Below are 9074 nucleotides of genomic sequence, written 5' to 3'. Positions count from 1 at the left end.
TGCTGAAACTGGAGAGGGTTCAAGGCAGGTTCCTGCTTTGAACGGCTTGTCATACATAGAACATTTGATTTCTCTGGGCCAGTGTTCACTAGAATTCAAAAGAATGAGGGGTGACTTCATTGAAACCTATTGAAAGGCCTTGATAGAGTGGATGTGGAGAGGATGTTTCCTCTGGTGGGAGAGTCTAAAACCAGACTCAATGAGAAAGATTTCCTAATAATGGTTAGGATCTCCAAGGAGCAAGAGTCAGGTAATTGCTGTAATAACCAAGACCTAGACTGGAAGACTAACTGTTATTTATTTGAGGAAGTTATTGACCAACAGTACTCAATAACCCATCCAGCATTAAATGCACAACAAAATTTGCAGAAGGAACTAAGCAAGTTGAACATCATCAGTGGGAGAAAGGAACTGGTGATACTTTGAGTCAATACGCTGCATCAAGTCGTTTGATGCTCCAGATTCCATAATCTGCAGACTCTTGACTTCCCAATGTCAGAGGGGAGCTGTAAGTGAATGTGCTTCATCACCTTGTAGTTGAAGTAAATTGCAGCCCTCAACAACACTTCTTTGCTGGCCCTCATTTGAGGTTTTCTTGGCTGAGAGTTGTGGGCTTCATCAGTGAGGAGGGAGTGGGTTGGATGGAGGGATGGGAACAGAGAAAGAGATACATAAATACTCAGTATACCAGAGAAAAACAAAACAACAGCCATTACTGCCAGAGGTGAACAGTAACCACTTCAGACATCACTGGTTTACCTTTTCATTTGAATGAAAATACAGTATAATACCAGTTGTTGTTTTAAACACCTGTTATTCAGCCGGCAAGAGGCTTTTAACCTGTCAGTGTGCTTCCCTGAGAATGACGAAAGCCTTTCCCTGCTGTTCAAAGTGACAGGTTAAGTCTTGGAGAAGCCATAGAGATCGAATAAAATGTGTACAGATTATTAATGTGATAAAAGAGGTGGAGAAGGGGGCAGCAGGGAGCAAAAAGGTGAAGCAAATGATTGTAGTGAAGCAGGAAACCATGGCACAGAAACTCCCCCCCCCTCCCACCCCAGTAACGAGGAGAAGTTCTACAGCAAGAGACGTCTAAGCAAGCAAGTTAACCTAACTTAAGCATTTAACTTAATCAAGTAACTGCACACACCACGTGCCAGTGTTGGAGGAAGTCGATGTTGATATAGCTATCATTGTCTAATGGAACACAGACTGTCAGGAGAAATGGAAATGTGAATAGACAGCTAGTGCAGAGGACCCCCGTGGCCATTCTGCTCAATAATAAGTACATAGTTTTGGATACCGTTGTGGGGTTGACCTCCCAGAGGAATGCCACAAAGACCAACACTGAGCATGGGTCCGTGGTGTAAAAGGGAAAGAGGGAGAAGAAGGGAACGGTAGTGATAGGGGGCTCAATAGTCAGAGAAACAGACAGGAGATTCTATGGACGTGAATGGACACCCAGATGGCAAGTTGTCTCCCAGGTGCCAGGATCACAGACGTTTCGGATCGTATCCACAGCATTTTGGAAGGGGAGGGAGAGCAGCCAGATGTCTTGGTACATTTGGTACTAATAACACAGGGAGGAAAAGCAATGAGGTCTTGAAGAGAGAATTTAGAGAGCTAGGCAGAAAGCTGAGAAGCAGGACCTCCAGGTTAGCAATTTCTGGATTGTCACTTATGCCACACGTTAGAGGGGATATAAACAGGATGATTTGGCAGATAAATGCATGGCTGAGAAGCTGGTATTGGGGGCAGGATTTCAGGTTCTTGGATCATTGGGATCTTCTCTGGGGGAGGAATGAACTGTACAAAAGTGACGGTTTGCACCTGAGACCAAGGGGGAACAATATTCTCTGGATAGCTTTGTTCGAGCTGTTGGGGAGGGTTCAAATTAATTTGGCGGGGGGGGGGTGGGAACAAGAGTGAAGGGATTCAGGATAGGACAGATGGTAAAAAGGCAAAGATAGCAGGTAGTCAGACTGTCAGGAAGGGCAGGCAGATGATAGGACAAAATTGCAGCCTGCAGGGTGAGTATCAGTGCATTAGGGATGCAGAATCAAAACGGGTTGCAAATACAGTACTGCAAGTTATATCTCAATGCATGGAGTATAAGAAATAAGGTGGATGATTGACTGTACTATTACAGATTGTCAGGTATGATGCTGTGGCCATCACTGAAGGATGGTTGAATTTGGGAATTTAATGTCTGAGGTTACACATTGTATCAGATGGATAGAGAGGTAGGTGAGGGGGTGCTGCGGCTCTGGTGGTAAAGAATGGCATCGAATCAGTAAAAAAGATGTGACACAGAATCAGAAGATGTTGAATACTGGGGGGTTGAATTCAAAAAGTGCAAGGGTAAAAGTGCCCTGATAGCAGGTATGTACTGGCCTCCTAACAGTATCTGGGATGTGGACCACAAATTACAACAGGAAATAGAAAAGATGTGTCAAAAAGGCAATGTTAGGATAGTCCTGGGAGATACTAACATGCAAGTCGATTAGGAAAATCAGTTTGGTAATGGATCTCAAGAGAGTAAATGTTAAACGCCTTCGAGATGGCTTTTCAGAGTAGTTTGTTGTTGAGCCTACTAGGGGATAAGCTATAGTGGGCTGGGTGTTCTGTAATGAACCAGAAGCAATTAGGGAGCTTAAGGTAAAAGAACCCTTAAGAGACAGTGATCACAGTATAAATGAGTTCAACTTGAAATTTGATAGGGAGAAAGTAAAATCTGATGTAGCAGTATTTCAGTAGAGTAAGGGAAATTACAGTGATGTGAGAGAGGAGTTGGCCAAAGTAAATAGGAAGGAGATGCTGGCAGGGATGACAGCAGAGCAGTGATGGCATGTTTTGGGGGAAAATGAGGAAGTGCAGGATAGATGTACTCCAAAAACAAAGAAATACTCAAATAGCAAAATAGTACAATCGTGGCTGACAAGGGAAGTCAAAGCTAATATAAAAGCAAAAGAGAGGGCATACAAAAAAATAAACATTAACGGGAGGACAGAGGATTGGGAAGCTTTAAAAACCTACAGAGAGCAACTAAAAGAATCATTAAGAGGGAAAAGATGAAATGTGAAAGCAAGCTATCAAATATTATCAAACTGGATAGTAAAAGCTTTGTCAAGTATGTGAAAGATAAAAGAGGAATGAGAGTGGATATCAGACCACTAGAAAATTAGGCTGGACAAATAATAATGGGGGCCAAGGAGTTGGCTGCTGAACTAAATGAGTATTTTGCATCAGTCTTCACTGTGGAAGACACTAGCAGTGTGCCAGATGTTGAAGGTGTGAGGGAAGAGAAATGAGTGCAGTTACTATTACAAGGGAGAAGGTGCTCAAAAAGCTGAAACCTAAGGGTGCATAAGTCACCCAGACCAGATGAACTGCACCCTAGGGCTCTGAAAGCGGTACTGGTAGAGATTTTGGAGACATAAGTAATAATCTTTCATTGGACTCTAGCATGATGCCTCAGGAAGGCAACAGGAAGGAAATTACAGACCAGTTAGCCTGACCTCAGTGCTTGGGAAGATGTTAGAATCAATTGTTAAGGATGAAGTTATGGAGTACTTGGTGACACAAGACAAGATAGGGGATGCAGTGGATGTTATATATTTAGACTTTCTGAAGGCCTTTGACAAGGTGCCACACATGAGGCTGCTTACCAAGTTAAGACCTCATGGTATTACAGGAAACTTACTGGCATGGTTCCTTATACCATCTGCTGTAAAGTAGCCAGTGAGTTAGATCGCATGGAGGCTGAGTGGAGTCCATGGGCAATGTCAGTGGTCACAGAAGCCAAGAAGAATGGATCTTCCAGGATTTGTGGTGATTTTAAGGTCACCATCAATCCAGTATTGAACATAGATCAGTACCCTCTGCCTAGGATAGGGAATATCTTTGCAAATCTTTTTGGAGTTATTTAGCTGAGGCTGAGGCCTACTTGAAGATGGAAATGGAAGAAGAGTCCAAAGTATTTCTCACCATAAACACACGCAAAGGTCTTTATTGATATAATAGGCTTATTTTTGCAGTGGCATCTGCACCTGCACTCTGGCAGAAATCTATGGACCTGATGTTGCAAGGCTACCTAGGCACTCAGTGTAATCTGGAAGACATTATTGTTACCGGTAAGGATGACAAGGAATATCTCCAAAACCTCAAGGTACTCTTAAAAAGATTAGAAGATTATGGGTTCAGAGCATGACATGACAAGTGTGAATTCTTAAAACCAAGCATTACTTACTGTGGTTATACAACTGACGCACAAGGATTACATAAGTGTGCTGAGAAAATTCAATCAGTAGTGGATGCCTTATGGTCAAGGGACGTGTCACATTTGTGGGGTCCTTTTTAGAATTTGTCAACATGTTCCTGCCAAACCTGGCTACTATGCTCTATCCCTTGAACTATCACTGCAGATCTGGAAAAAGCAGCAATGGACAAAGCAGTGTGAAATGGCTTTCAAAAAGGTAAAGGAATTGGTAACATCAGACACTGTACTGACACATTATGATCTACCTTTTCAAGGAAGCTTGCCTGTGACACCTTGCCTTATACATAAATGAAGTCACGTTGCATGTTATGAGTGATGGAAGTGAGCGTTCCACAGCTTTTGCATCACGTTCCCTTACCTCTGCAAAGAAAAATTATGCACAGATTGATAGAGAGCCCTTGAGTCGCGTTTGGGGTGTAAATCATTTCAACCAGTACCTGTACGAGAGAGAGTTTACCTTGTTACCTTGTTACAATCCACGGAAGTGTGTTTCAATAACATTAGCTCTTTTTCTTGGAGGACACAAGATTGATCTCAAGAAAATAACTAATCATGAAAATACTGATGATTTGTCCCATTTACCCTTGGAAAAGGAATAGTCAACAAATTTACTAAAAAAGACACTTCTCTTGACATATTCTCCCTAATGCAAATCAAAAGTCTCCCTATTACTGCAGAGGTGATCCAAAGGGAAAACAGAAAAAAAGTCCCATGTTGTCTCAGGTCTATGTGGCCACTCAAAATGGCTGGAATGTAGACAATAGACAATAGACAATAGGTGCAGAAGTAGACTATTCGGCCCTTTGAGCCTGCACCGCCATTCTGAGATCATGGCTGATCATCTACTATCAATACCCGGTTCCTGCCTTGTCTCCATATCCCTTGATTCCCCTATCCATAAGATACCTATCTAGCTCCTTCTTGAAAGCATCTAGAGAATTGGCCTCCACTGCCTTCCGAGGCAGTGCATTCCAGACCCCCACAACTCTCTGGGAGAAGAAGTTTTTCCTTAACTCTGTCCTAAATGACCTACCCCTTATTCTCAAACCATGCCCTCTGGTACTGGACTCTCCCAGCAGCTGGAACATATTTTCTGCCTCTATCTTGTCCAATCCCTTAATAATCATGTGTTGCAATCAGATCCCCTCTCAATCTCCTTAATTCCAGCGTGTACAAGCCCAGTCTCTCTAACCTCTCTGCGTAAGACAGTCCGGACATCCCAGGAATTAACCTCGTGAATCTACGCTGCACTTCCTCTATAGCCAGGATGTCCTTCCTTAACCCTGGAGACCAAAACTGTACACAATACTCCAGGTGTGATCTCACCAGGGCCCTATACAAATGCAAAAGGATTTGCTTGCTCTTGTACTCAATTCCCTTTGTAATAAAGGCCAACATTCCATTAGCCTTCTTCACAACCTGCTGCACTTGCTCATTCACCTTCAGTGACTGATGAACAAGGACTCCTAGATCTCTTTGTATTTCTCCCTTACCTAACTCTACACCATTCAGATAATAATCTGCCTTCCTGTTCTTACTCCCAAAGTGGATAACCTCACACTTATTCACATTAAACGTCATCTGCAAAGTATCTGCCCACTCACCCAACCTATCCAAGGCACCCTGAATTCTCCTAACATCCTCATCACATGTCACACTGCCACCCAGTTTAGTATCATCAGCAAACTTGCTGATGTTATTCTCAATGCCTTCATCTAAATCGTTGATGTAAATCGTAAACAGCTGTGGTCCCAATACCGAGCCCTGTGGCACCCCACTAGTCACCACCTGCCATTCCGAGAAACACCCATTCTCCGCTACCCTTTGCTTTCTATCTGCCAACCAGTTTTCTATTCATGTCAATATCTTCCCCCCAATGCCATGAGCTCTGATTTTACCCACCAATCTCCTATGTGGGACCTTATCAAATGCCTTCTGAAAATCGAGGTACACTACATCCACTGGATCTCCCTTGTCTAACTTCCTGGTTACATCCTCGAAAAACTCCAATAGATTAGTCAAGCATGATTTGCCCTTGGTAAATCCATGCTGGCTCAGCCCAATCCTATCACTGCTATCTAGATATGCCACTATTTCATCCTTAATAATGGACTCTAGCATCTTCCCCACTACTGATGTTAGGCTGACAGGACGATAGTTCTCTGTTTTCTCCCTCCCTCCTTTCTTAAAAAGTGGGATAACATTAGCCACTCTCCAATCCTCAGGAACTGATCCTGAATCTAAGGAACATTGTAAAATGATTACCAATGCATCCGCAATTTCCAGAGCCACCTCCTTTAGTACCCTAGGATGCAGACCATCTGGACCTGGGGATTTGTCAGCCTTCAGTCCCATCAGTCTACTCATCACCGTTTCCTTCCTAATGTCAATCTGTTTCATTTCCTCTGTTACCCTATGGCCTTGGCCCATCCATACATCTGGGAGGTTGCTTGTGTCTTCCCTAGTGAAGACAGATCTAAAGTACTTATTAAATTCTTCTGCCATTTCTCTGTTTCCCATAACAATTTCACCCAATTCATTATTCAAGGGCCCACCATTGTTCTTAACCATCTTCTTTCTCTTCACATACCTAAAAAAGCTTTTGCTATCCTCCTTTATATCCCTGGCTAGCTTGCGTTCGTACCTCATTTTTTCTCCCCATATTGCCTTTTTAGTTAAGTTCTGTTGTTCCTTAAAAATTTCCCAATCATCTGTCCTCCCACTCACCTTAGCTCTGTCATATTTCCTTTTTTTTAATGCTATGCAATCTCTGACTTCCTTTGTCAACCACTGTGGCCCCTTTCCCCCCTTTGAATCCTTCCTTCTCCGGGGGATGAACTGATTTTGCACCTTGTGCACTATTCCCAAGAATACCTGCCATTGCTGTTCCACTGTCTTTTCTGCTAGGATATCCGTCCAGTTAGCTTTGGCCAGCTCCTCACTCATGGCTCCATAGTTTCCCCTGTTCAACTGCAACACTAACACCTCTGATCTGCCCTTATCCTTCTCAAATTGCAGATAAAAACTTATCATATTATGGTCACTACCTCCTAATGGCTCCTTTACTTCAAGATCGCTTATCAAATCCTGTTCATTAGACAATGTGCAACAGAAACTCCAGTTTCCCTATTTTTACCAGCGCTGAGATGAATTTGTCCTTGACAGAGTTTGCATTATGTGGGGGACTGAGAATTGTTTTCCCATCCAAGCTGAGAGCTGAAGTGTTGGAGGAGCTACACACTAGTCATTTAGGTGTGGTTAAATTGTAAGCATTGGCTCGAAGCTTTGTCTGGTGGCTTGAGATAGATCAGCAGATTGGACAGCACTGTACTAGACACCAACATGTCCAGAAGATGCCAAGAGCAGTGCCTCTCCATCCCTGAGAAGGCCTGTATTGCTTTGCGACAGGATTCGCAAGGTCTGGTGTTCCAGAATACTTAGTCAATGACAATGGACTACAGTTTGTGGCATTACAATTTCAGTCATTTCTAAAAATGTACCACCTAGCTACAAATGACTTGTCAAAAAGTTTGTCCGGAATCTAAAGAATGTACTGTGAGCAATGTCAGCAAAACACGCTACACTAACACTGAACCAGAAGCTCACCAAATTCATCCTTGCATTGCGTAATACAACACAACGTAAAACAACCAATCACTCACCAGCTATGCTGTTCCTGGGTTGTCACCTGCATTCACACTGCGAACTCCTCAAACCCAAACTCAGAAGGAGCATGCAGGACAAACAGCTGAGACACATCGAAGGCTCCTTAAACAAGGTGGGTCGATGTTTTATTCCTGTACAAGCAGTCCTGTTGAGCAACTACAGAGATGATCAACCTTGACATCCCATTGAAACCTTCAGCAAGCAGAGATACCTATGTGGTATACACTGGTTAACTACTTGTACACCTGTACACCTGCTCCTTAATGCAAATACCTAATCAGCCAATCATGTGGAAGCAACCCAGTCCATAAAAGCAGGCAGACATGGTCAGTTCTTGTTCAGACCAAACAGAATCAGAATCAGGTTTATTATCACCGGCATGTGACATGAAATTTGTTAACAGTTGCAGTTCAATGTAATACATAACCTAGCAGAGAAAAAATAATAAATAAAATAATAATAATAAATAAACAAGTAAACCAATTATGTTTATTGAATAGATATAAAAAACATGCAAAAACAGAAATACTGTATATTAAAAAATGGTGAGGTAGTGTCCAAAGATTCAATATCCATTTAGGAATCAGATGGCAGCGGGGAAAAAACTGTTCCTGAATTGCTGAGTGTGTGCCTTCAGACTTCTGGACCTCCTACCTGATGGTAACAGTGAGAAAAGGACATGTCCTGGTTACTGGAGGTCCTTAGTAATGGACGCTGCCTTTCTGAGACACCGCTCCCTAAAGATGTGCTGGGTACTTTGTAGGCTAGAACCCGAGATGGAGCTGACTAGATTTACAACATTTTGCAGCTTCTTTCAGTCCTGTGCAGTAGCCCCTCCATACAGTCAGTGATGCAGCCTGTCAGAATGCTCTCCACAGTACATCTATAGAAGTTCTTGAGTGTATTTGTAGACATGCCAAATCTCTTCAAACTCCTAATGAAGTATAGCTGCTGTCTTGCCTTCTTTATAATACATCCATATGTTGGGACCAGATTAGATCCTCGGAGATCTTGACATCCAGGAATTTGAAGCTGCTCACTCTCTCCACCTCTGATCCCTCTATGAGGATTGGTATGTGTTCCTTTGTCTTACCCTTCCCAAAGTCCACAATCAGCTCTTTTGTCTTAC

The 9074-nt window shown here is 42.8% G+C and overlaps 1 long non-coding RNA gene across 1 annotated transcript; it reads right to left on the bottom strand.

Annotated features, from left to right (window-relative positions):
- Positions 1 to 279: 279 nt before the first annotated feature.
- LOC140726274 (uncharacterized) lies at positions 280 to 4403 on the bottom strand. Its single transcript, XR_012098600.1, has 2 exons — positions 4250 to 4403; positions 280 to 613 (listed from the first exon to the last, which is right to left on the bottom strand). It is a non-coding gene; the product is annotated as an uncharacterized lncRNA (long non-coding RNA).
- Between the last annotated feature and the right edge of the window lie 4671 nt (positions 4404 to 9074).

This window comes from Hemitrygon akajei, chromosome 4, assembly GCF_048418815.1.
Source record: "Hemitrygon akajei chromosome 4, sHemAka1.3, whole genome shotgun sequence".
Lineage (NCBI taxonomy): Eukaryota > Metazoa > Chordata > Chondrichthyes > Myliobatiformes > Dasyatidae > Hemitrygon > Hemitrygon akajei.
This window is presented reverse-complemented; position numbering and strand designations above follow the sequence as displayed.